This window comes from Phyllostomus discolor, chromosome 10 (genome assembly GCF_004126475.2).
Source record: "Phyllostomus discolor isolate MPI-MPIP mPhyDis1 chromosome 10, mPhyDis1.pri.v3, whole genome shotgun sequence".
In the NCBI taxonomy this organism is placed as follows: Eukaryota; Metazoa; Chordata; class Mammalia; order Chiroptera; family Phyllostomidae; genus Phyllostomus; species Phyllostomus discolor.
Window position 1 is genome coordinate 73,153,070 of NC_040912.2, and position 26,475 is coordinate 73,179,544.

General features: G+C 34.8%; 1 pseudogene; it reads right to left on the reverse strand.

The window, feature by feature from the left end:
• Positions 1 to 447: 447 nt before the first annotated feature.
• Positions 448 to 26,475, reverse strand: part of LOC114507329 — a 79,397-nt pseudogene continuing 53,369 nt past the window's right edge.

The following is a 26,475-nucleotide window of genomic DNA, read 5'->3' on the forward strand; positions in this document are numbered from 1 at the left end:
GCTTCTTATTATTTTGTCTCATAAACACAAAGGAAGTGATATGGAAAGAAGAGGATGGCTGACTTTGGATCTGAGGCTTGAAACAACACAACCCGGATCTGCAGAGAGAAGGACAGAGGCTCGAAGGCAGAGAACAGGCAGATTTCATTCTCATACAGCCAGCTGGAGGCTGTGTGTAGCTCTGACAGTGGGCAGCAAGGCTGCACCTGTGAGCAAAGGAAACTAGTTCCTCAGGGACTTGTAGAAGTATAAAAGTTTTTAACTTTACAACAGTGGAAATACTGACATCAATATTAAATTAAAGCAAGTATTTTATTATATAACAATCGAAAATACAAAAGACTGAAAGAAGGGACCCTGTATGAAAAACTGGGCAATTCAACAAGTGCAGAACCAGGTACCTGTGGCAGAAATGGACAGTGGCACCTGCCTGCATCCCATATGTGACTAAACATTATACAGAGCAATGCTGGATCTGCAAACATTGTCAACAAATCCCTGCCAAACCAATCCCTTCATTTCCATGTTGACACAGGTCACTGCTTGTGAGGGTGCAAACTTCTTGGCTTGTGCTAGAGCCCTTTTCTAATATTCCACTCTGTTTTGCAGGTAAATCATGTAGGCCTTTGCCTGAGCTAGATCTTGGATATTTGGTTCATTTAGATGGTCCTGGATTCCTAATAAGATCTGCTTAATGTGATGGCTGGCCTCCAGTCCTCATCTTCCTTGAGGGCAGGCAGGCACACAGGGCCTGAAGGGTACACATTCAAGAGAAATAACAGTGGTTCCAAGTTGCACTTCAGGGTGAGGATGATGGATAGTCATCTCTGAAGAGCACCCGTAGTTTAAACAAGCCTCCTTCCTACAGTTTCTATTCTTTCCCAGAATGGTGCCTCCCACTTCATGAGGTTCATCATGCCCTTGGACTTTTTCTTGGGACAGCCACAAAACCAAAAGAGTGGTCTTTTCTCCAAACTTTCCTCCCCTCCGCAAGTCTGCTGAGGGCAATCCTTGACACATTCAAAGGCCTACAGCACACTTGGCCCAAAAGTAAGGCAGCAGGGAGCTTCCTTTGTCTCCAGACTTACCTCCAGAGCCTGCTCCCCACAGCCCCCCAAATTTCACAGTTTGCTCCTGGTCAGGGCACATAAATGGGTTGCAGTTTCAATCCCTAGTCCCCGGGTGGGGGGCACATATGGGAGGAAATGGGTCAATGTTTCCTTCTCACATCTCTCTCTCTCTCTCAAATTAATAAACATTTTTAAAAGGTCTTTTTTAAAGTTTTATAGGGCAAACCTACTGGAAATTAATTATCTCAATTTTTATTTAGGAAAGTTTATCTTAAAAGTTTATTTTAATATCATAATTTCACTGGGTGGGTAAAGCTCTCTGGTTTAGCAACATTTGAATTCCATCCAGCACTTCAAGTTGTCACTCTAAAGTCTTCTGGCTTGCACGCTTTGTGACAAGAAGTCAGAGCTCTCACCACTTCGCTTTCTGTGAGCACCTGGTAGTCTCTACAGCAAAGCTGGTAGATTGTACAAATTCTGCTTTATCTTGGCCTTCTAAGCCTTCCTTTGTGTTTCCTCAGTTCACAGCTGGCCTCCACCATTTTGTTAACTGTTGTAGCAGAATTTTTCTTCTCAGTGCCCAACTGTGCCTCCTAGTCACGGGTCACATCCTGCCTCTCCCGGCAGGTGACTGTCTAGTATTTTGAGTCAGTTCATTACCCTGCATGTTCTGCTCTCATAAAGTATATACCACCTTGTATTTTATAATGTGGAAAATCTATATAAACATAAGTGGCTTAGTAGTCCATTAAACGTGTTACTAATAGAATTCTCTAACTCTTGTTATGACTAAATCATTGGGATGTGTCATTTAGCTGTAAAATTTTTAGCAAGAAAATCATTAGTTTGATATATACGCCTGAATGAATGGGGGAAGGTGTTTTCTTGTTAGCCAATTAGAAGTATGAATTTTATTTGTCTGGTTTTTCTTGTTGTTATCATGTCATCAAAAATTATTTTGGCATTCTTGTACATTCTAAAGTTAAAGTCCAAATTCCTTTAAAAGGAGGAAACAGGGCTCAAGCCCTGAATTCATTTTTCCTGATTCCTTGAGAAGTATTTTTTTAAATCAATACCACTGGTAAATTTAAAATGAAATAGCTAAAGGACTTGAAGAACCACAGTCACATTCGCAACTAAAATAGCAATTTGATGAATTAATACTAAACAAAATTATCTGAATGCTATATATTTTTAGAATTTTACTTCTTGCGTTTAGAGAGTGTGTTTAGAGAGCCTAACACTCTAAGTGAGGACTTCAACGGTTCTCAGGTATCTGAAGGCTCTGACAGGCTTAGTTCGCTGTCACCTCAGCTTCACAATGAGTAATGTCAGTCAAAACAGAAATTGTTTCTTAAAATTACACATTGCTAATAAAAGGAAAAATTGTAGAAAATGAAGCTTTAGGTAAGAGATATCTTTATTCTTCCTGAAAGAAAGAAATCTTTCCAAATACCTTTTGAAAGAACATTAGGTGTACAGTATCTCTGTTATACATCCCTTTATAGTCTGGGGAAGTTCAAGACAGAAGAACACAACCCGATGGAATGAATCCTTTCAAGACTGCTCAATTAAAACACAATGTATGATACAATGTTATTGTTGAAATTAATTGATCTTTCACATCCAGGGGAAAAATAAGTGAATCACTGGTTAATATTGCATTAGCCTCCTTTGTACTGTTTAGAGACAATGGCCCTCATTTACTTACTGAATTCACAGAGTTTAATGGAGATATGCTCAGTGCTAACCACTACATAAAAAGAATTAAATGATCACAAAAATGAAATACAGTGTTTTAGAAATGGATCTTTTGTCTCTTACATTCCCAAATGAAACAAAAAGTCTTGCTTTAAGTAATTATCCAGATTAAATATGCCAGGAGTGGAGAATTGAAAACAATAAGTGGAGTATTCTCATTAGTTTATTTTTATTCTAATATTTTAAAAGAAATCATATTTGATTATTCTGGATACTGTTCTAGAGTTTAGCATTTTGGAAAAGAAATTAAGCAGTCAAAGTATGGGTAGAATTTTATAATTGTTATCATTTATTAGTTTTTACTTTGCGCTGGGCACTGTTTGAGAGGTTTTGTATGTATTGTTTCATTTATGTAAAAAATGATACATTTTACTTCTCAGTGTGGCCACTAGGGTTCTGGTAAAGGAAACATTCCTATGGCAGTAAGGAGCCAACGTCAATAATAAGTACATTTGAAGACAGATGTTGGAAAGGTCAGCATTCTTTGAAATTTAAATGATGTGATTTTTTTTTCTTTTTATGTAAAAGAGTGATTGTTAGGGGAAATTATCAGCATATAAAAAGAAAAAAGTTCTTCTTTAAAAACAATTGCATAAATGACCTAAGGTAAAACCAATTCTCAAGTATTTTTGAAAAAAAATTAAATGCCTTATTTTAAATAACTACAAACTTAATTTCTAAGCTAGCAGTTTTTTTATAAAAAAGTGAAACAAATCAGGTAGAGAAAATGTTATTTTGCAGTATGTGAAAATATGAAAGTACTATACTCTGAGACAGTATTACTGATACCTTTTTGAGAAGAATTTTGATGAGTTCTGGAGGGTTACAAGTAGTGATCTCAAGAAGTCTGTATTTTAAAAAAGCATACATGCTCAAATAAATGACATCTTGAGAATTTGAAAGGCAAAAAAAATGTGTCTCAATTGAGAGGGTGGAACTTAGAGTTCATGAAGCATCCTATAGCTCTCTAGATATGCCACCAATGAGACTACAAGACACTACTGATTGCAAATGTCTGAGTGGAAAATGCTGTAGGTTCTGTACAGCTAGTGGCTACTTCACAATACAAGGAATGAAAGTAAATTTCAAGGATAGATAAGAGTAGAAAGAAAAAGATTATTCTATTGCAGGGGACTTGGCAAGCACATAGGGTTATAGCCTTGCATTGTGTCTTTCTTAAGGATCTTGTTTGCTGTAAACATATCTAAAAATTTATAACTTAATAAGTGTATTTGAAAATTAAATTGAGTTCCATAAATTTACTGTACATATCAGTTGATTTTAAATAAAATGTTGGAATATTCTCATTATTATATCTGGTAGATTATTTTGTTTTGTAAAAATAATTAGGGAAGAGCTCAATTTAAATTAAAACACTTTTCTTTTTAAAAAGAAATGTGATATTTATATAGAGGGTACAGAGTTTTTCAGTTTGCTTCAGGTTTAATATTTATGATACTTCATGAAATTTCACCTACCATTTTTATTCTATGATTTAATTTGTAAGATTTTCAGCTCTTAACTCTTTTTGCTATTTCCATTTAGTATTCTAGACCTACATAAAGCCCAAAGTTTGAAATAGTGTCTAAAGTATGAAAATTCCTTTAACTATAAACTATACGTATAAAGTGAATAAAACAAAAAGACCTTATTAAGAACATACTCATATTGCTTTATGGGCACAGTGGGCTTATGAGTTCTGTTCAATTAGGAGAGGAAATTGTATATACACTTTTTCTTTTCTCTTTCACAGTCCCTTGGACATCAGAACCAATCTATGTAGTACAAACTACTTTTCTACCTCTTTTCCCCTTTTTCTAATGGAGAATTAATTCACTGAGATTGAGAAAAATGCCTGCATAGTCCATGTCAGCAAAGAGAGAAAGCAAATATATAAAATTATAATTTCCTAGTAAAATGAATCAAATCATATTGGAATGTCAAACAAAATTTCATATTTCTCGATTAGCCAGTAAAATTAAAAAAGTAAAAAAAAGTGAAAATACACAATTTGATTTTAACTTAGTAGAGCTAGAAGCCAGTGCTAATATAATGAAAGAATGTTAGACTTGAAGTCATAACACAGAGTTGAAGACTGGTTTTCTTTTGTCGTTGAATGGCTCTGAGTTTGTTTTCTCATTTGCATTATTTCACAGCTCATCATTTGATACCTTCTTAGTAATTTCATTGTAGACATCACATAATATGTGTAAAGTTAAAACATAAGGAACCCAAATGGAAAGATGCTTCTTGAAAGCATTTGTGTAGATAAGTGAACATTGTCTCCTTCTGAACACCTCCTATTATTAAAATTCATCTTGGATTCCAACGTTCTTCTTATCTCAGCCTTCAGAAATGGCATTATAATATTTCATTGTGTTCATTTTTTCCTCTTATGTTTTATGATATTTATTCATGACTTTGTTCTGCTCTAAGAAAAGTTATAATCTCTGCTAGTAAAAGTTCAGTACAAGTGATACATCTGTAACAATTAATTTTTATACTGAACTGATAAGAAGATGTAACTTAGCGCCTCCTCTAGACAATGATTTAGTATACTTGCACTACTTTCATATTAATTATGGAACTGCTTAGGAAATGAAATAAAAGTAGAGTGGTTAAAAAAACTATATCTGGGATTGGGCTTGAGGATGGGAAGAGATGAGCATGCATTGCTTTAAATTATACAGGATTTTTTATGTTTTTAGAAATATGTTTCCATCTGCATGTGTTGTTACTCTGGCAAAAATAAAATTTAAAAATAATATAAAAAAGAAAAAATGTATTTCTTAATATAAAATATGACACCAATGATCAAGTGACTTACACTCAGCACTTCAAATATTATGTTTGAAGGGGTCAGTACTCCAAGAAACTTGGTGTTTTTATGTGGAGAAGGAAAGCAGTTTTGTTTAGGGCATTTAATTACACAAATACAAAAATTATTGTGAAGCTTCACTATTTGGTCTTACCTGTTCTTATCCTCACCTATTTAGAAGTAGGTAAAGGTGGAAGGATAACTCAGTTCAATTATTTATCTATTACCTACTATACGTTATAAGTTGCATTGAACTAGGCATTAGGGATACAAAGGTGGAGAGTCATGGTCCACGCCCCCGAGAACTTAATAGAGAATATATGGGGAGCTATACATTTGCCATTTCATCCTCTGTATTTCATGCTCTCTTCAGAAACATTTATCTGCTGAATGATAGAAAGAGTAGGCGGAGGGAAACCGTAATAGATGAAGTGGTCACAGAAAGGAGATAACTGACCTCAGGGAGCTGAGTAATACCTGAAAACTGGGAAGCTGAGATTCATGTAAAGGACTAAGAGAAGTATTAAGGGCAGGAAAGCCAGAGGCCCTCCCTGATTCAGTAACAATTTCCCCTTTCAGGGAAAATAGAAAGACCGGAATAGCAAGTAGAGAACCAATGGGCAGTGGTGTGAGAGGAAGTCTGAAACACAGGCAGGCGCCAGGCTTTGCATGGCCATAGAGGTCAGCAAAAGGAGTTTGGATATTTTTTTAGTTGCAATGGCAAGTCAATGGGGAAGGAAGGGCTAAAGTTTAGCATTCTTTCAAATGATGACACTAACTGTAGTGAGGAGAATGGAGTGGTGAGAAGTGTAAAAGCACAGATATCAGTTGAAGACGTGTTGCCTTTGGTCTCATATATTGGTCAGGACAGCACAGCTGATCCTGTGAGGACAAACACCACCAATGTATCAGTGACTCACAGTAACAAAGGCTTATTTTTCACTTACACTTCATTTCTATTGCAGGTTGCTGAGGTCTCTGCTATATGTCCTCACAATCCTCAAGCTAGGATCCAGGCTGATAAAGCATACATTCCCTGGAATATTATCAATGACTACTTCAGAAGTAGAAAAGACTTGCCAAAACATAGTTATCTCTTAAAGCTTCTGCTAGGAAGCTGCAAGTCTCACTCCACTCACATTGCATTTGCTGGAGCAACCATGTGGTCAAACCTGATGTCAGTGGGACAGGGATGTATAATTCTTGCCCAGCCTGGACATAGATATTGGTTAAAAGTAGTACTGGCTATTGCACAACACAAGTAATGGCAGTGACTTTGATTAAGGTATTGGCAATGTGGTGGAAAGAAATAAGTAAACATATTCAATATTTGTTTATTTATTTCAAGGTACATTTGGGGCTAGAGCTAAATAGGACTTGACAATGAATTGAATATGAGAGTGGAAGGGATGAGCTGTCACAAGCATGAGAATTTTGGCTTGAAAACCCATGGAGATGGTAGTAGGTCCATTAAATGGAATGAGGAAATTGAGGGCACCAAGAATCAAGGGAATGCAGAAAGTATGAGTTAGGCTCTAGTACATCCATAAAATATATACCTGAAAAGATATGTAGATGACTATAGATGATATAGATATAGATATAGATAGATGTATCTCCAGTTCTGATCTCTTCCTTAGCTCTACACTTAAGAGAAATGTGTGTCAAAAATAAAGAATAAGCCCACTGAGAGAGAACTCTGCTGTGAGACCCAGGGAGATAAGAACAGAAAATGAGCAGCTGTATTTGGCCACATAGTAGTTGTAGCAACCAGGACAAAGCAACGTCAGTGGTTTGGAGAGAAAGATCTAGGTAATGTGGACATATTAGATGTTAGAGGACATAAGACAACAGGTGACATCTGAATCTACGAGACTGGACTGACTCATCCACAAAAAGTAGTGAGGTCAAATGAAGCCGAGTTTAGAAAGCTAAGAGACACCAATATTACACAGGAAGGAAGAAGCAAATCAAGAAACAAAATGGAAACAGAAGATAGAGAAGAATTAACAAAAATAAAATACTATCAGAAACCAAAAGAGTAGAAAGTTTCAACAAAAAATAAAAGAGAACAAATGAAAGTCAGAAGTGGAGCTCAGATAATCGACGGACCTGATTGTGAGTGAAATCTCACCACAATTGTTAGAGTGGTTTCACTATGAGGCATACGTCTACTTCAGCTGTATCAGAGGGTACAATGAGAGCAAGGTCTCCATAGAGACAAACCAGAAGAAGGAGGCCTGCAATGACTAGGTTAATATTAATGGGTGCTAAGATACCGGGTAGGACTGAGGCTGACTAGTATCAGATGCCAAAACAAGTTCTAAACAAAAACCCACAGCACAGGTAGCAACATTAAATTGAATGTGGGTGGTGACAGATGAGTTTGCTCTGATGCAAGGTTATGGCAAGGCAACTGTGAGATCAGAGCACTTCTTACATACTGATTTACCCTACAAATATGGCCCGGCTACTGCTAAAAACTGACCCCTCTCATAGTACTTCATTCCCTGCTGCATAGTGCTCCCTCTACCACACATCTTTGTATGTTCTAAGATAAATTTTATGTATCTGGCAGATCACTGAATTCCATCTGTACTAGAGCATAGGATTACAAAGGTTGAATTGTAATTACAAATAGTAAATTGAGGCCATATTGTAAAAATCATTGAAGAAATAAGCAAAAAGGCATTCATTTGAGTAATGAGCATGTCTTAGGTAGGTAGGTGAAGGTGTTTCGGGTGCCTCAGGAAAGATTTTAAAATAGAAGTAACAGAGAAATCATTAAATAAAGATAAATATAAGGAGACATAAATGTAAAAGGCATGGATAGAATCTAAAGATTAAAATTTAATCAAAATTTTAATCAATTGAAATTGTGTTTAAATGTCAAGGGTAGATCTTGAAAGATGTACATGTGTGATAGACAAAAAAGCTATATGAAGAAAGGAGAATATAATTACAGAAATACAACAATTACAATAAAAAGATTAACACACATTATGGTATAATTTATAACTAGTATAAAATGTATTAAGACTTTCACAAGCAGAACGATGAGAAAAGTAGCAGAAAAGCAAGCCTCCCCATTAGTTAAAACCCCATACAGTGTATTTGTTTTATCAAATTCACCAAATGGTTATCAAATGGGAAATGATTATGTATAAATGTCTATGTAATAAGTAATATAATATGTTTAAACTGTGATCAAAATACATTCTTAAATTTCAGAAAAATTACAATTTTCTGGCCAGAAATACTTTTCTGATCATAAGACATATCTTAAACACTAAATATGATACAGCATTTTGTTAGTTCCTTCCCCTCTGGGTTCTACCTTGACATTGTATCCCATGTGCTAAAATTCCCTGGTATCAGAATAAAATTAAGCTGACACCAAAACAATATTGAAGTCTTCAGCTAACTTTTCCTGAGATATACATTGCTTTTTGTTGCTGAAGTATTGCTATTTGTGGTACAATATGATCCAATTCCAATTCCAGTACAAGAGGTAGAACTTGACTACATTATCACTGCTACTGTCTACCTTCAGCTGTTTATTATGAAAAATAATTACTTTCAATGGCTAGCTTGTGAACAGTTAAAGACCAGGAAACATAACCAAACAAATTAGCTTCATAGGATGAAACACATTTTTACTTCTCTCTTGGAATATTCTGAGTCACATAATTAAAACCCATCATAAATTATTTAATTAAGTTCTACAGTTAGCTCAGGTTCAAAAACATGAAGCATAACTATGGAAGGGCAATTGATTTGGAATAATTTTTGACCCACTTACATAAAATGCCACAGAAATAATGACAATCTCATGAGTCACTGGAGTATATTAGTTGAGCACACTGGAAAGTCATTAAAGAAGTTATTATATTCTGAAATTTGGTGCACTAAGTTCTGTTAAGGAGAAAGGGGCATATAGTTTCTCAGACCAAATTATTTAATGACTGCAGTATTTTGTTTATATATAAAATTGGTAATTAATACAATTAAAATAGCTTCTATTTAAAAGTAATATATAGGAAAAAGGAAATAGTGAAGAACAAGCACATTTGTTAAACAATAGTAGAATATAAACTTTCAATTGGAAATATTTTATTGGCATTTAGTAGTCAGTCAATAAATATTAGCATATTGAACTCTGCACCCAATTCCAGTTGACAGCGGGCGGGGGTGGGGGGGTTCCCTCTACACCCACCATTAAGAACTGCTCAGGACAGGTATTTCTTGGTGTCCTAAGATTCAGCTCAGTTGTGACACTGCTACCCAGATTTTACAGATAAAGGGCTCAGTCCAGTAAGACCTCCCTTCACTTCAGATGCCCATCAAAAAGCCCAGCTTTTTAGTTTGGCCTCTGACCAGCTGGCCATAAATCAAAGGTTCCCATGACCCCCTTCTTAGGTTCAATTAACTTGTTAGAGGTGTTCACAGAACTTAGGAAACCAGTTTACTCACTAGGTTACAGATACAAATCACTAGCCAGATGAGGAGATACTTAAGTGTAGGTCTTGAACAAAATAGCTTCAGTTCTCCTGGAATTTGAGGCCCAACATGGTGGCACCTAAAAGCTTTCTGGACCCCAACCTGGAGCTCTCAGAAACCCCACCTTTTGGGTTTTTACAGAGGCTTCATTACATAGACACGATTGATTAAATCATTTTCATTGGCGATTGATTCAACCTCTCACCCCTCACCTTTCCCTAAGTACCAGCAGGTAAGACTGAAAAATGTCAAGTCTCTATTCTTGATTGGTTTCCCTGGCAGCCAGCCCCCATCCTGAGGTGCTTTCCAAAAGTAACCTCACTAATATATACCCTGTTGTAGCGAAAAGGGGCTTATTATGAAACAAGAAACCCATTTCACTTTTAGGATCTGAAGTATTTTTAGGAACTGAGGACAAGAGACCCAATATTATTGTTACGGAAAAGACAACTCAGACGGCCCCGAAGTTTGTGAAGTGGGGTTTATTCATGCATGCAGACCCAGAGGAGATAAAAATCCAAATTCTGGGCATTGAGCTTAAGCTGGAGTTTCCTTATATGCTTGTTCCACAGGCAGAAGGAGGAGGGGAAGGAGTGCAGCTTCTAAAGCGGGGATTAGCGGACAACCTTGAGATAACTGCTTTTCTGGGAATGGCTGCTCTGCTGTCTGGGAATGGCTGCTGATCAGCTCCTACCTAAGAATGGATACTGCTCAGCTATGTCCTGTCACATTATAACAAAAGATGCTTCCTTTGGATAACACTGAGTAAATTCCAATGGTTTGGGGAAGTGTGAGCCAGGAACTGTGGCTAAAGGCCAAACATATATGAGAAACATATATGAGAAACATGTATTTTTTAAAATCATAATATTGCACTTAGTAAATAGTTGATTCTTTGTGTTGAATTTAGTTGTATTATATAGAAATACAGTATATACAATATATATGATATATTTATAACATTCCTCAATTAGATTCAGAAGTTAAAGGAGATTCTCATTAAAGTTAAACTATGTTCTCAAATGTTCAATTAATCTATTTATTGCAGATGCACACAACTTCCAGAGCACAGTTTTGGTATTGGATAGGTAACCTGGACTTGGATTTAGGAGACTCCTTGAGCCCCTAAGAGGCAGGCCCTGAGACCTGACCTCTCCTGACACTTGCCTTGTTTCTTGTCCCCAGTTACCCTGACCTGTATGGCCTACACATGTGTTCTAACCTGTGGAGCTTATCTGATACAACTAGGAAAAAAAACCTGATCACATATCTGAAAAATTCTATGATCTCTGCCCATTTGTTTCAGCTATTGTGCTTTATCCGAAGTGGATCCTTAGCCTTCATTATTTTTATACACCTATGGTGCAGAGATAGCTCAGAAGTATAGACTATGATGCTAATAATTAAGCAAAGCTTGTAATATTATTTTGGTGGGACCATGACTTGGGTGTATGGGTTCTAGATTTCAAAATAAATTGATTTCCATATAACACAATACTATTCTCGTGTTATTATTTCATGTGGTCTCCTGTGTTGAAACTGCTGCAATAAAAAATGAGTGCATTATCTGCACAAAAATTCTAATTTTCAAAGAAAGCAAGCTTCACCTAGCTAAAACAAATCCCTTTATTTACCAAAAAAAGGTCAGAGAATAAAAAAATATATATGGAAGGGATGATTTGATATTTTTTAATTGTTTTATTGTTGTTCAAGTACAGTTGTCTGCATTTACCCCCCCACCACTCCCTCCCCATCCTAATTTGATATTTTGACATTCTATTTAAGATCCAACATGACTAAAGATGTAACAGTTAATAAAACAATTTTGAAAAGTTAGATAGGGAAGCAAAATTGAATGAGATGATAACATTTAGAGAAAGGAGCAACTTTTGTGAAAGGCCATTCATCACAATGGATTGACTAAGTTTAGTGAGCAAGTAAAAAAAAATAAAACACCAAAATAGTAAAAATGCACATAAATATAAATCTTATGAGGAAAATAGAGTATGATTACTGAAAATATTTTCCTTTTTAATATAATCTGTATTGTATTTCATTTCCATTACCATTTAGTTCCCTTATATACACCTCCCCCAGTGGTCACCACACTATTTTCCAGGTCCATGAGTCCTTTTTCCTTTTGTGCTCAATCCCTCCACCCCTAACCTCCCTCTCACAGCTATCATCCTGCTCTCCATCTATGAGTCTGTCCCCCTTTTCCTTGTTAGTTCGGTTTGTTCATTAGGTTCCACATATGAGTGAAATCATGTGGTATTTGTCTTTCTCTGACTGGCTCATTTCACTTAGCATGATGTTCTCCAGGTCCACCCATGCTGTCACAAAGAGTACAATTTTCTTCTTTCTTATGGTCCAGTAGTATCATCAACAAAATAAAAATACAACCCAGAGAATGGCAGAACATATTTTCTGATACATCTGATAAGGGGTCAATATCCAATATTTATAAAGAACTTACAAAATTCAACACTAAAAAATAAACAACCCAATTAAAAATGGGCAAAAGATCTGAATAGACACTTCTCCAAAGAGGACATACAGATGGCCAATAGACGTATAAAAAGATGCTCAACATCACTAATCATCAGAGAATGCAAATTGAAACCATAATGAGATATCGTCTCACATCTGTCAGAATGGCTATCATCAATAAATCAATAAACAGCAAGTGTTGGTGAGGATGTAGAGAAAGGGAAACCTTTTGCACTGTTGGTGAGAAGCAGATTGGGGAAGCCACTGTGGAAGCAGTATGGAGGCACCTCGAAATGTTAGAAATGTATCTGCCTTTCAACCCAGTGATCCCACTTCTGGGAATATGTCCAAAGTAATCCAAAACACTAATTTAAAAAAACTTAAGCACCTCCATGTTCATTCAAACATTATTTAAAATTGCCAGATTTGGAAGCAGCCCAAGTGTCCATCAGTAGATGAGTGGATAAAACAACTATGGGACAGTTACACAATATAAATATGTTTCAATACAATTGTCCATTCAGCATTTTGGGATAGGACTACATCAAGAACAAATATCAATGTCAAATAATCAGTGATTATTTTTTTTCTTTTGCTTGCCAGAATCTGAAGATCTTAGAATATATATTATTTTAATTTTAATCTCTACTGTTGGAAATGTAGCCACCTATTCCAAGTTTATAAAACTCACATCTTTAGTCAACAAGTCCTTGTTATACTTGTATAAGCACTGTGTGCCTAACACTGGAGAAACACACACACAAATAATAAAACCTCAGTTAACTAGGATTTTTGTTTCTTCCTTAATAAAAAGATAAGCAATATTTAATTTCTAATAAATGATATTTCTGTGTCACTAAAGGGTGATATCTGGTAATATCAACTTTTACAATTCTAGGAATGTAACTATGTAAGTTGATTTAATAGAACTTACAGTTTTATACTGCTTCTTTCTTTGTTACAAATCAGGAAAAACATACAATAAAATTTGTTAATCCTTGTCCAAATGAAGTTAAGAAAATTAGGGCAGTTACTCAAGAAATGTCTGATTTGTACAGATTTTTAAAAATTCACTGACAGTGGAAAGCTTATATAGAAACAGAAATGGTTTCACAGAAACATGCATGGTGGTTGTTATCCTTGGCTCACTGGGACCTGCTGCAACAGCATCCACTTCCTTTTTCTTGACACGCTTCTCTTTTTTAACCAATTTGGGTTGCTCATATTTTATTCTAAATCACTTTCAGTTGACTATCATATAATGACAACAAAAGGTAAGATGCCTCTAAGTGTGTTTTTATTCAATAAAAAGGCTTCAAAAAGATTGAAAAACTTCAGGAATTGCCAGAATGAAACAAAACTGATGAATGAAAGGAAAGGATAGAAATTTGGAAACAGGGGGTCCTGCTCATGATCTCTTCAAATTACACTTGCATTATGTGTGCTGGTAAGACACATTTCGTTAGGAAGTATTCAGTAGCAAGCTAGAAATAATGTAATAGTTAAATGTGAGGAAAATTTAGAGAATAAATCACTCATGTGTTTACAGTATATAGGAAACACTTTGTAAATACTTGGAATATAAAGAAGGTTCAGGGGTGTCTTCTCAAAAAATCAAAATGATGGCATCCTTGGCTTCTGCTCTGGTGGAGAGTTTGACCTATGACCAAGGCCATGCAGGAGCTTTTTGACAAACTCTATGAGATCTTCTGTGGCATTGGCCTTCACAAGGATCTGATGGGATCTCAATATGCAGACTATTTGCACACCTCTGGTATTAGTGGCAGAAGGCAGAGGCAACTCAACGTGTTAGATAGAACAGAGAACAAGCCCATAAACAGGCTTCACTCTCAAAGCTCTGTTAACCTGAGTCTGCCCCCTCTCCAAATAATTCTGCAGTCTAATAAGCAAGCTATAGAAAAGACTTGGCTCAGGGTCCACAAAAGGCAACGCAAATAAGTTGATACCTTCCACTGTTGTCTTCTGAATCTGTTCACTTTAGGAGCCTTATTTATTTTTAATTATTTTTGTATCAAAGCTATGTCACTAGGTGAAGTCTGGTCCCCACATCTCATCCTTATCTAAGCCAGGATAGTGTTAAGGAATTAAGCAGAAAGAACGTATGTTCACAACCCAGAAGCTTACTATAAAACAAGGGTGTCAAACTAATTTTCACCGGGGGCCACATCATCCTTGCGGTTGCCTTCAAAGGCCCCAAATAATTTTAGGACTGTGTAAATGTAACTACTGTTTAACCGTTGAGGAGGTGAAATTACATTCAGCCATTTGAAAGCAACCGCAAGGTTTATGTGGCCCTCGGTGAAAATGAGTTTGACGTCCCTGCTGTAAAGCAAGAGGCACAGGACAATAAACGAGTAGCAGAACTTCATTACCTATGAAGTACTGCCAACAGATTACAAAGGCTGTGTTCATGCATTTCAAGAATAAGAAGAGCAGAAGGAGGAGAAGGAGAAGAGGAAAGTGCAAAGGATTAGAAACACGAGAGAAAAGAGGAGAAAGAGAAGAAGGGAGACAGGAAGAGAAAGGAGAAGGAGGTAAGAGCTGAGCTGTCAGTGAAATACAAGCATGAGCCATAGAGCACTGTACTGCATACATGGGATCTTAATGATTTTCATAACTGAGAAAGGCAACTCAGGTTGTGAGCAAGTCAAAGGCTATGGCATCCATTCCATTAATGAAGCTGTTCTTTACGATTCCTTAAGTAGGAAGCTATGTGATAAGTGCAAGGAAAAGTCATAAGATACTAGGTTCTTAATGTGAATTGAGAACTGGGAAGTCAACAAATTTAACTTCCTGTTAGATGATGTGTACCTATCAGAGATTAAACTTGCATCTTAGATATTAAAGAAAAGTCTGTGGTTTATTGATATCTTAATGATTAATTCAAGCAAAAGTAGACTGTTCCCTTGTGAGAGATTCACGTTTCATAAATTAGAAATACTGTGGTAAAATGAGAAATATTTGATCAGATTCTGTCTTCTGAATAATCAAGAACACATTCACTATTCATTAGGTTGATTCTTCATGAATTATCTTCATAGAAAATTCACATATCATGACTCCAGCATAACTGATCACTCAGAGAAACCCTTATTCAACATAATATATGAATTAGCAGTGTTTTGGAAAGGAGGTATTACTCAACTGGACTTGGAAACGTGCTTCTGCAATAGAGACTAACTGAAGAAGAATGCCGAGGCTGACAAATCATGCAGTGGCACAGAAGGTAAAGTGACAGATTTAATTCTCAATATTATTAGAAAACCATAGGAGTGGAATTTAAGGTTTGCTGTCAGAATTTAAACTCCACAAAGAACATAATTTTGAACATAATACCACCAAGTGTCTGTTTAAACTTAGTTTAAAGAAGTTACATTGGTGGATAATTTTCTGAAGGAAATAATGCATCCATTCTCCGAAGTGTTATATCTCAGCATTGATTGGCATTCACTTACCACACTGCCTTCTCATTACACCCTAGCCAGGTATACACATTCAAGTGCATGCCCCCCCTACCCCACCCATACAGACATCGACATGCTACAAGCACCAAATTGCTTTTACTGAATTGCTTTTACTGATTGTATGAGAGCACGATACTACATTAAGGGTTAAGGTGGATCTTGCTGCTGGATTTATTGTGAAAAAGCCACTGAAGTTGAAATGTGCATTATAGTACTAACTTTTGGAAGATTCTTGGGAGAGCCTTCTTTATGATCTTAGTATTGTAACATTTGTGCTTTTTCTAAATAATTAGTTTTCTTTCTACTGGGGACACTGTGAATTATAAATCTGATTACCTTTTTCTCTTAGCATTGGCTAAAAGAAAGCTTAAGGTTATCAGGGTATTACTGTTAGTAAATATAAATTATCATGGTTTGCATCAATTATGGCTCCAAGTAGCACCTCTGCCTACATTACTAGTTCCCCACCAAGTCCTTCCCAACCATCTCCACATGTGTGGAATCTAGATTAAACACTTTTGTAAATCCACTTCCATAAAAAATTTTTAGGCCCTGGCTGGCATAGCTCAGTGGATTGAGCACGGGCTGGGAACCAAAGTGTCCCAGGTTCGATTCCCAGCCAGGGTACATTCCTGGGTTGCAGGCCATAACCCCCAGCAACCGCACATTGATGTTTCTCTCTCTCTCTCTCTCTCCCTCCCTTCCCTCTCTAAAATAAATAAGTAAATAAATAAATAAATAAATAAAATCTTAAAAAAATTATCTGTTAAAAAAATTTAACTAAAATCAGAGATGGAATTAAGATAACTTTTCTGAAAACAATTTTTTTTTCAATTGACAAGGTATTTGAGGATGGAGGCCAAGAATAATACTTAACACAATATTGGACTATAGCAGTTATCAATAGGAAAGACTTTCAAAATAGCCAACTATAAAAGTCAATAAAAACATACATAACTAAGATGTTTTCTTCCCTTTGTAAATAAACTAGCTACTTGAATAGGATTTGTCAAAAAATAATTGTATTTTTTAAAATTTATTTATTTATTATTGTTCAGTTACAGTTTTCCCATCTTTTTCCCCATTGCTCACCCCTACCCTATTCCCCCACCCCCACATTCAATCCCCATTTTTGTCTATTCCCATGAGCCCCCTATTTATGTTCCTTTGCCTGCTCTTTCCCCTTATCTCCCTCCCATTATCTTCCTCCTCCCTTCCCCTCTGGTCACTGTCAGTTTTACATTCAATATCTTTTGTTTTAGTTTCAAGTGTACTGCATAGTGATTAGACAATCATATACTTTACAAGAAAAGCATCTTAAAATCTGGTTTGTGTTCAATATAGTTAAACTAGTAGTAAACATATAGACTGAACATAAGGTTAGACCTTTTTAAAATAATTTAGATACAATTTAATAAAAATATATTTTCTTCTTTGTAAAGCCCTGATAAAATCAATGAGTATGGTTCCATTTTCTTAATTTTAAGCACACACAAAGATAAAGACATTACTTTGGCAACTACCTTGATTTTTAAAGAGTAGTGTGTTGAAAAAAATACTAGTATATTAATTTTTGGTGCTATTATTATCACATTACAGTGAAAGGAATAATTTTCAAATGAGTATTAGAGAAAACTTGTGTTTAATCTAGTCATCCTCTGGATATGTTGAGAATACTAGTTTTCTAGTTTCATGAGAACTTCCTCAACAATCACATTTGCTAAAAGGAGTTAAAACATCTTTTTAACAGGATAATTTAAAATATGTACAGTTTAGAGAAGAAAGTATGAGAATGATGATGCATCATATCACTAACTGAGGTACCCATGATTAATCAAAAAGATTTTCTAGATACAGTAGGAAAATGTACTTTATAGTGATAATCCATCAATTGCCCCAAGAGTCAGACAGTGTAATAAATTGTCATTTAGTGGTGTGTTATGCTTCCTCTAGGCCACTAGAGAAACACATACAAATTTTTCTAAAGTAAAAGATATTCTCTGATCTTGTTCATCTTGTATAATCAAATTATTTACTATACACCTATAGGACTTTAATCTTTTTAGTTTGACCCATGTGAAAGTCATTAGCAAATACCTTTCTATCTCACATAGGGAACTGTGGCAATAAGGTTATGAATTTTTACCAAGCAGAAATGAAAGATAAGGTTTATAAATTTACTCACTGTCCACTTCCTGAACCATTAGTCCTATTGACAGACAAAAATTTTTTTAAATGTGCTTTTGTAATTTTTTTCAAGAGAAATTTCTAGATTCAAAGCTTGACCTTTGAGGTTATTCTGCTCACTGCATTTTCCACCCTTCACTGAGTTAAATGATTGTATGGCCCTATGAGAAGATGTATTAAAGACAAAGTATTTCTAAAATATTATTGTATTAGTATATGGCAGCTATGACTTTCTAAAATTACTTTTTCAAATTTTAAATACAAGGGCTTGCAATCTGATTATAAAAAGAAGAAACAACAGATGTGTTCTCTAAGACCAAGATTGAAACATGTTTCATTTACTAAAGAATCTGCCAGTACAACAATCTATGTATTTCATTTTTCTTTTCGGGAATGGCACTGGCTTTTTGTGATTGCCAAATTTAGTTTACATACTTGAAATGTATGTAAATAATTATCTGACCAGTGGGTGAAATTTACACAAAAGAAATATCAAAAAACTCAGAGTTGACGTAATATGAAATTTATAAAAATAAATCTACATGTTGGTGTTAGGATTCCATGTTGAAATAGCATTATAAACTCTTACTCTTAGAATATTGTGAAAATCAACAAAATAAATTAATTCATCTATTAAGAATAATCAAAGCAATCAAACAAGAAAAGGAATATAATCTAAGTAGCATCTCAAAATTCAGAGAAATAAGATAAAAAGTAGAGTTTTGGAATGGAGCAGAGACTGGCCACTCACCTCAATTCCTTGTATCACCTCAGTTTCCAAAAGCCATGCCGATAAGGTGACAACATTCTTAGAATTCTAATACTGCTGTAGTGACTTCACATGGCTGCTGTATTCTAAAATGTATTTTTATTGAAATGTATTTGACATATAACATTGTATAAATTTAAGATATACATGGTAATTTGTTATATTTATACATTGTCATATGATTCCTATTGTAGTGATAACTAGTACTTCTATCACATTGTATAATTATCCTTTTATTCTATTTTATTTTTTAAATATATTTTATTGATTATGCTATTAAAGTTGTCCCCTTTATTCTCTTCCACCCTGCACACTCCCTTCCACCCACATTCCCCCCCTTTAGTTCATGTCCATGGGTCATATATATAAGTTCTTTGGCTTCTACATTTCCTATACTCTTCTTACCCTCCTCCCTGTCTATTTTCTACCTACCATTTATGCTTCTTATTCTCTGTACCTTTTCCCCCCTTTCTCCCCCTCCCAATCCCCCATTGATAACCCTCTATGTGATCTCCATTTCTGTGATTCTGTTCCTGTTCTAGTTGTTTGCTTAGTTTGTTTTGGTTTTTATTTTCATTTTTTAGGTTTGGTTATTAATAGCTGTGAATTTGCTGTCATTTTACTGTTCATATTTTTTATTTTCTTCTATTTCTTAGATAAGTCCCTTTAACATTTCATGTAATAAGGGCTTGGTGATGAGGAACTCCTTTAACTTGACTTTATCTGGGAAGCACCTGCTCTGCCCTTCCATTCTAAATGATAGCTTTGCTGGGTAAAGTAATCTTGGATGTAGGTCCTTGCATTTCATGACTTCAAATATTTCCTTCCAGCCCCTTCTTGCCAGCAAAGTTTCTTTGGAGAAATCAGCTAATAGTCTAGTGGGAAGTCCTTTGTAGGTAACTGTCTCCTTTTCTCTTGCTGCTTTTAGGATTCTCTCCTTGACTTTAATCTCAGCTAATGTAATTATGATGTGCCTTGGTGTGTTCCTCCTTGGGTCCAACATTTTTGGGATTCTCTGAGTTTCCTGGGCTTCCTGGAAGTCTATTTCCTTTGCCAAATTGGGGAAGTTCTCCTTCATTATTTGTTCAAATAAGTTTTCAATTTCTTGCTCTTCCTCTTCTCCTTCTGGCACCTCTATGATTCGGACTTTAAATGTTTAAAGATGTCCTGGAGGTTCCTATGCTTGTGTTCATTTTCTTGAATTCTTGCTTCTCATTCTGTCCTAGTTGAATGTTTCTTTCTTCCTCTGTTCCAAATTGTTGATTTGAGTCTAAGTTTCCTTCCCTTCAGAGTTGATTCCGGTTACACTTTCCTTTATTTCACTTTTCATAACCTTCATTTTTCCCTCTAATTTGTGACCATATTCAACCAATTCTGTGAGCATCCTGATTACCAGTATTTTGAACTCTGTATCTGATAGGTTGGCTCTCTCTTCATCATTTAGTTGAATTTTTTTCACCATAATTATCCTTTAGAAGGAAGCTTTTTAGATGGATATAAAAGAAGCACCACCAAAAAGCTTCATCAGGCTTATTGCTTGTCTTCTCCTGGTAATTTAACTAACATTAATTAAAAGACATTGGCTGAAATTCCATTTTACTGGGCTGGGTAATTGCTGGAATCAGACAATAATTTCAAATACATAATCTCACTAATATTCATAATACATATGTTCACAATACCATAATTTTGATGTAATATCATAATTTAATATAATATTTGCAATATGATGTTCACAATAAATTAGTTTTAATCAATGTATCACAAAAGATTTATATCCAATATATATAAAGAGCTGTTAAATACAAATACTAAGCAGCAAACAATACAAAAAATGAACAAAGTATTTGAAAAGACACTTAAAAGAGCATATAGAATAAAATATAAGCATATCAATTCATGTTACCCTAAATAATCATATGGGAGTTACAATACCAAAACAAGAATGAAGGGTAAAGTTAAACTTATTAGAAAAATTGAATTAAAATGGTAGACATTACCAAGTGTTGATGAAGGTGAGGAGAAAGTAGAAATTTCATACATTTGTGGTAAGAATGCAAAAATGATATAATTATTTTGGAAGTTTGATAGTTCCTTATATACTTACACATATACTTTTCATATGACTCAATTACCCCACTTCTAGATATTTAACTAAGATAAATGAAAACTCACAAGCAGACAATTTTGTATGTGAATATTCATAGCACATATATCCATTATAGTCCCAAACTAGAAAGATGCCAGACGACCACAACATGGGAGTGGATAATCATACCATGAGATGTATACAACACAATACTATTCAGCAACAAAATCAAACTGCAGATACCCATAACAATATGGAAGAACCTCAAGAACATTATAGTGAGCCAAGTCAGCCAGACATAAAAGAGCATATGAATGGTTTTATTCATATGAAACTAGAAGAAAACTTTAAAGTGTCAGAAATCAGATTAGTGGTTGCTTAGGTCGAGGAGTTGGCATGGTGATTGAAAGGGAACACAAGGGAACATTTGGGAGTGATGAAAATGTTTTATATATTTATTACAGTTATAGTTATGCAAGGTGTAAACCTGTCAAAACTCATTGAAATACACCTAAAATGAATGTATTTTATTATATGTAAAATATAAACAAAGTTGACATAAAACAACTTTTATAATAGTATCAAAACCATAAAATCCTTAGGGATAAATGTAACACAAGGATGTATAAGACCCCTACACTGAACACTTGAAAACATTTTTAAAGAAAATTAATGAAGAGCCAAATAAGTGGAAAATTACCATGCTAATGGTTTAGAAATTTAATGTAATTCAAAAAAAAATATCAACATGATTTTTGGTAGAAACTGACAAGATGAGGTTAAAATTAAAATAGAATGCAAAAGACCTAGGATAGTTAAAACACTTGTGAAAAAAAAGAACAATGTTTGAGAACTGCTGCTACCTGTTTTCAAGATGTAGCAGACACAACAATGACATTAATTAAATGAGCTTGATATTGGCCAAATTGAATCCTGAAACAGATATGTCACATGAATAATCAATATGGATATGAAAAGCATTCAACATTAGCCATCAGGAAAATGCAAATCAAAATCACAAGATACATTTATGCTGGCACTAGAATATCAAAAAGTTAAAAAGACAGAGAACCCTAAATTGCCCACAAAAATGTAGAACAATCAAAGTTCTGGCATATTAGTGATAGGAGTGTAGACTGCTTCGACCATTCTGGAAAAATCTTGGCCAATTTCTTTTTTTTAAATATTTTATTTATTTATTTTTAGAGAGGGAAGGGAGGGAGATAGCTAGAGAGAGAGAAACATCAATGTGTGGTTGCTGGGGGTCATGGCCTGCAACCCAGGCATGTACCCTGACTGGGAATCGAACCTGCGACACTTTGGTTTGCAGCCCGCACTCAATCCACTGAGCTACGCCAGCCAGGGCTAAAATCTTGGCCAATTTCTTATCAAGTTAAATATACATTAACGCTATGAGGCAGCCATTACACTCCTCGGGGTTTACCCAGGAAAACTGGAAACATATCACTAAAATATATTTTATCCAAGATTGTCCACAGCAACTTTCATCCCTAGGCCAAAACTGAAAACAACTGAATATTAATTAACAGAAAGAATAATGTAAGCTTGAAAAGGAATACTAGTCACAAATGAATAAAGGAACAAATTACTAATACATGCAGCCAAAGGGATGAATCTCACAGACATCACACTGAGTAAAAGAAATAACATAAATATTATATTGTACTTGTACAATGTATACATCTATTTATATGAATTTTAATAACAAGTATAACTAATCTATGAGGCTAAAAATAGAAAAATGGCTCACTGATGTCAAAGAAACTGGATTTTCTTGGGATAAAGTAATATCCCAAATTTTAACTGGGATATTGTTATATGACTGCATGTATTCATCAGAGTTCACAAAGTCATACTTTTAATGTCTCTCTTTCACTCTCTTTCACCTCTTTTATCTATTTATTTATCCATGTATTTATTTAATTTACTGGGGTGACACTGGTTAGTAGGGTCATATAGGTTCCAAGTGTACATTACTATGATACATGATTTGTATATTGCATTGTGTGTTCACCACCCTTAGTCAAACCATCTTCTCTCCCATATGCAGGGCCCAGCAGAAGTAAGGCATGCTGAGTTTGGTTGGTAGGGTAATAATACTGGTGTAATAATTCAGAGTTTTAATTTGAAAATTTCACCTAAAATGTCATATGATATGCTTGAGTGTGATATTGTTATGATACAGAATTACACACTTATGATTTTGTAATAAAAGCAGGTGTTATTTGTGCCGGACCCTGTATTTGACCCCCTTTACTCTCTACCCCCCAAATTTTTAAGATTTGGTTCCTTTAGATTAGGAGAATTCCTGGGAACTAACAGTAGTGTGGAATTTACAGCATGAAATACAAGTGGTAAGGGGAGCTCAAGCAGCCCCACTGCATGCTGCGATGACGCTGTAACAAAGGCACCCTGGAGAACTACTTCAAAGTTGCTGCAGGACTCACGATTGCCAGGCAATCACATCCCCAGGCAGGGCACCCTGGTGTGCAGTAATGAGAGGCAAGATGGCTCATTTCAAACACAGAGCTGAAAAATAAACCTCAAGAAATTTTTGCTCAATTGAAATAACATTAACAGAATAAGAAGAGAAGAAGTAAAGTGAAGACTTTATAAAAGTCATAGGTATGCATTAAATGAAAACTTTTCTTTAGAAGACACATGAACCTATTTAGCTTTCCACTTACTTATGCTTAGTAATAATCAACTTCAAATACTGATCTAGTTAACACAGGTGGATAAAATTATGCACTGAATCACTAAGAATTAATTACACAGTCACAAGATGGCCTAGTTGAGGGCCAAGATAGTACTCTATATTTTATTTTGTTTGGGTTTATTTAATTCTATCTATCGACTTCTGAAAGTGTGTAAACCTTTTAGAGTGCCCATAGGTAGCTTTTTTGCAGTATTATTGTTATCTAGACTTCACTTTCTTTTCATAGCTGGAATAGAAGTCACTGGCATTGAGATTTATTAAGGGGCAATGTTATTTCTGATACCCTAGCATTGCTTATCCTTACCTCCCCATTCAGTCTCTTTATTTCTGTATTATTTGCTTCTCTTCTTTTAATTTTAGAAAAAAAGCTGCTTTTGTAACACTGACTTAACAATTTTTATTTCATATATGTTCTTCATATGTGAGGAATAAATAGACACATGCTATTTATTGTGTGTCCTCCTAATAAAAAGCATAATCTCTGATACATAGTGATAACTTTAAATAATACTCAAGCTATGCATATATGAATAACTTCAAATGAGAAAGTTCATCCATACAAAAAAGTTTAAATTACACAGTTATTTCTGGAGGAATAGTTTTTCTTTACCTAAGGAAAAGAAAATCTATTTTAACTTACACTCTAAGTAAACTAGTTTTCTCTTATTTTTAGTAAAAGTGGAGAAAATACAATAGTATTGAGTGGAGCAAGTTCCAGAATCATTTACATATTCATTCATTCAGTAAATATTGATTGAGAGCTTAGTGTATGTAAAATACTGTTCATATGATTGGAGAACAACATTGATATGTGTCCTTACCCCTTATGGATTTATATATACAATATTTAAGCAAATCAACAGAAATTTAGCCTTATATTCTGTATAGTCCATTGTCAATATTTATACTAAATTGCAGCCAAAACTACAAGTCAAATGCTAAGTTGATTCAAGAAATTTTATGAAAAATATTCAAATAATGTACCCACAGAATGGAAAAATAAACAAATGCTTGCCAAAATTTATAAACAATAAAAATGAAAACAAATAGGATCTTTTAAGTAAACCAGAAATTTTATGTAAAAATAAATACATTATCTCACATTTTAATTCTTATACTGACACTTTTCTGTTCTGATGAAATAAATTACCATTTAATATTTGGAATTGTTGAACAACAATGAGAATAAAATAAAAGAACAAAAAATACTATGAAAATTTGTCATCAAACCATAATGTACACATTAAGAAAGTTAGTATACACAAAGTTTCCTGCTCTGTCAGCAAGGGGGTCCAGAAATAACAATATTCCGGTATCAATGAACAAACTTACCATCCAGATCTTGACTGCAAATATCATCATCCAATAAAAATAATCAAAGCTTTTTGGAGAAAAGACTAAGCATGGGGCAGGAACTACTATGAACCTGAAACCTCTTCTAGTGCCAAAATAAGGAATTCCTTTAAAAAAATCCCATAATGAGGAAGATATGTCAAATGGACACAAGAACCAACTGCAAGAACTTCTAGTCACCACAGCTTGAACAATTGGAGCAACAAAGTGAATTAAGTAATATTGGATTATAACCTGAAGTATGAAAAAAGATCCATGAGAGTTCATGCTGATATAAATAAACCATTGAATAAAAAATAGACAAATTTCTATAAAGAATTTCAAATTATGTAAATACTCTTGCCCTCAGAAAGAAGGAGCATATCTCTCCACTCCTTAAGTATGGCCTGCAGGTAGAGGCTTCCCTCCAAAGGTGTAGGGGAGGGAAATGGAGAAAAGTAACTTTACAGCGAAGAAAGATAACAATCACTGCTTCAGTCAGGTGGTCAAGTTTAACATCAACATTGATGGGTCGTGTTGATAGTATGGACCCTTGATATAATGTGATGAAATGGGCCCTTGACTGCTGTGGTCATCCTCTCAAGAAAACATAACCTCAGTCTAATTAAAAATCAATAATAAAGGAGACAAATCCCAATTAAAAACAGTCCACAATATGACTGACCAGTCAGTACTCACTGAAATTGCTATGGTCTTAGAAAAAAGGAAAAAAAAAAGTCTGAGAAATTATCACAGCCAAGAGAAAAGGAACCTAAGTACATATGAAAACTAAAACTAAATATATTGTGGGATCCTGGGTGGGATTATGGAAAGTAAGAAGAATATTAGTTAAAAAACAAAGGAAATCTGAATAAAGTATAAACTTTAATAATAATATGGTTCATTAGTAACAACTGTGCCTTTCTAATGTAAAATAACGGGAGAAACTGGGTATGGAGCATATGGAGTACATCTGCACTGTCTTTGCAATTTGTGAATCTAAAACTGTTTTATAATAAAAAAGTTTATTTCAGAATAAAGATCTCAGAATGCTGCTTTACTTGGGAAGCTGCCCTATACAGCTTGTCATTTTTCAACATTCTTTCTTGATTTTTCAGTGGGTTTGTTTGCTTGTTTGTTTCAGCAGGTGTCGTTCAATTGTAATTGCTCAAGATCAGGTTTTACACCTCAAAATTTATTGCAGCTTATTGCTTTTCTCAAAAGCTGAAACTGC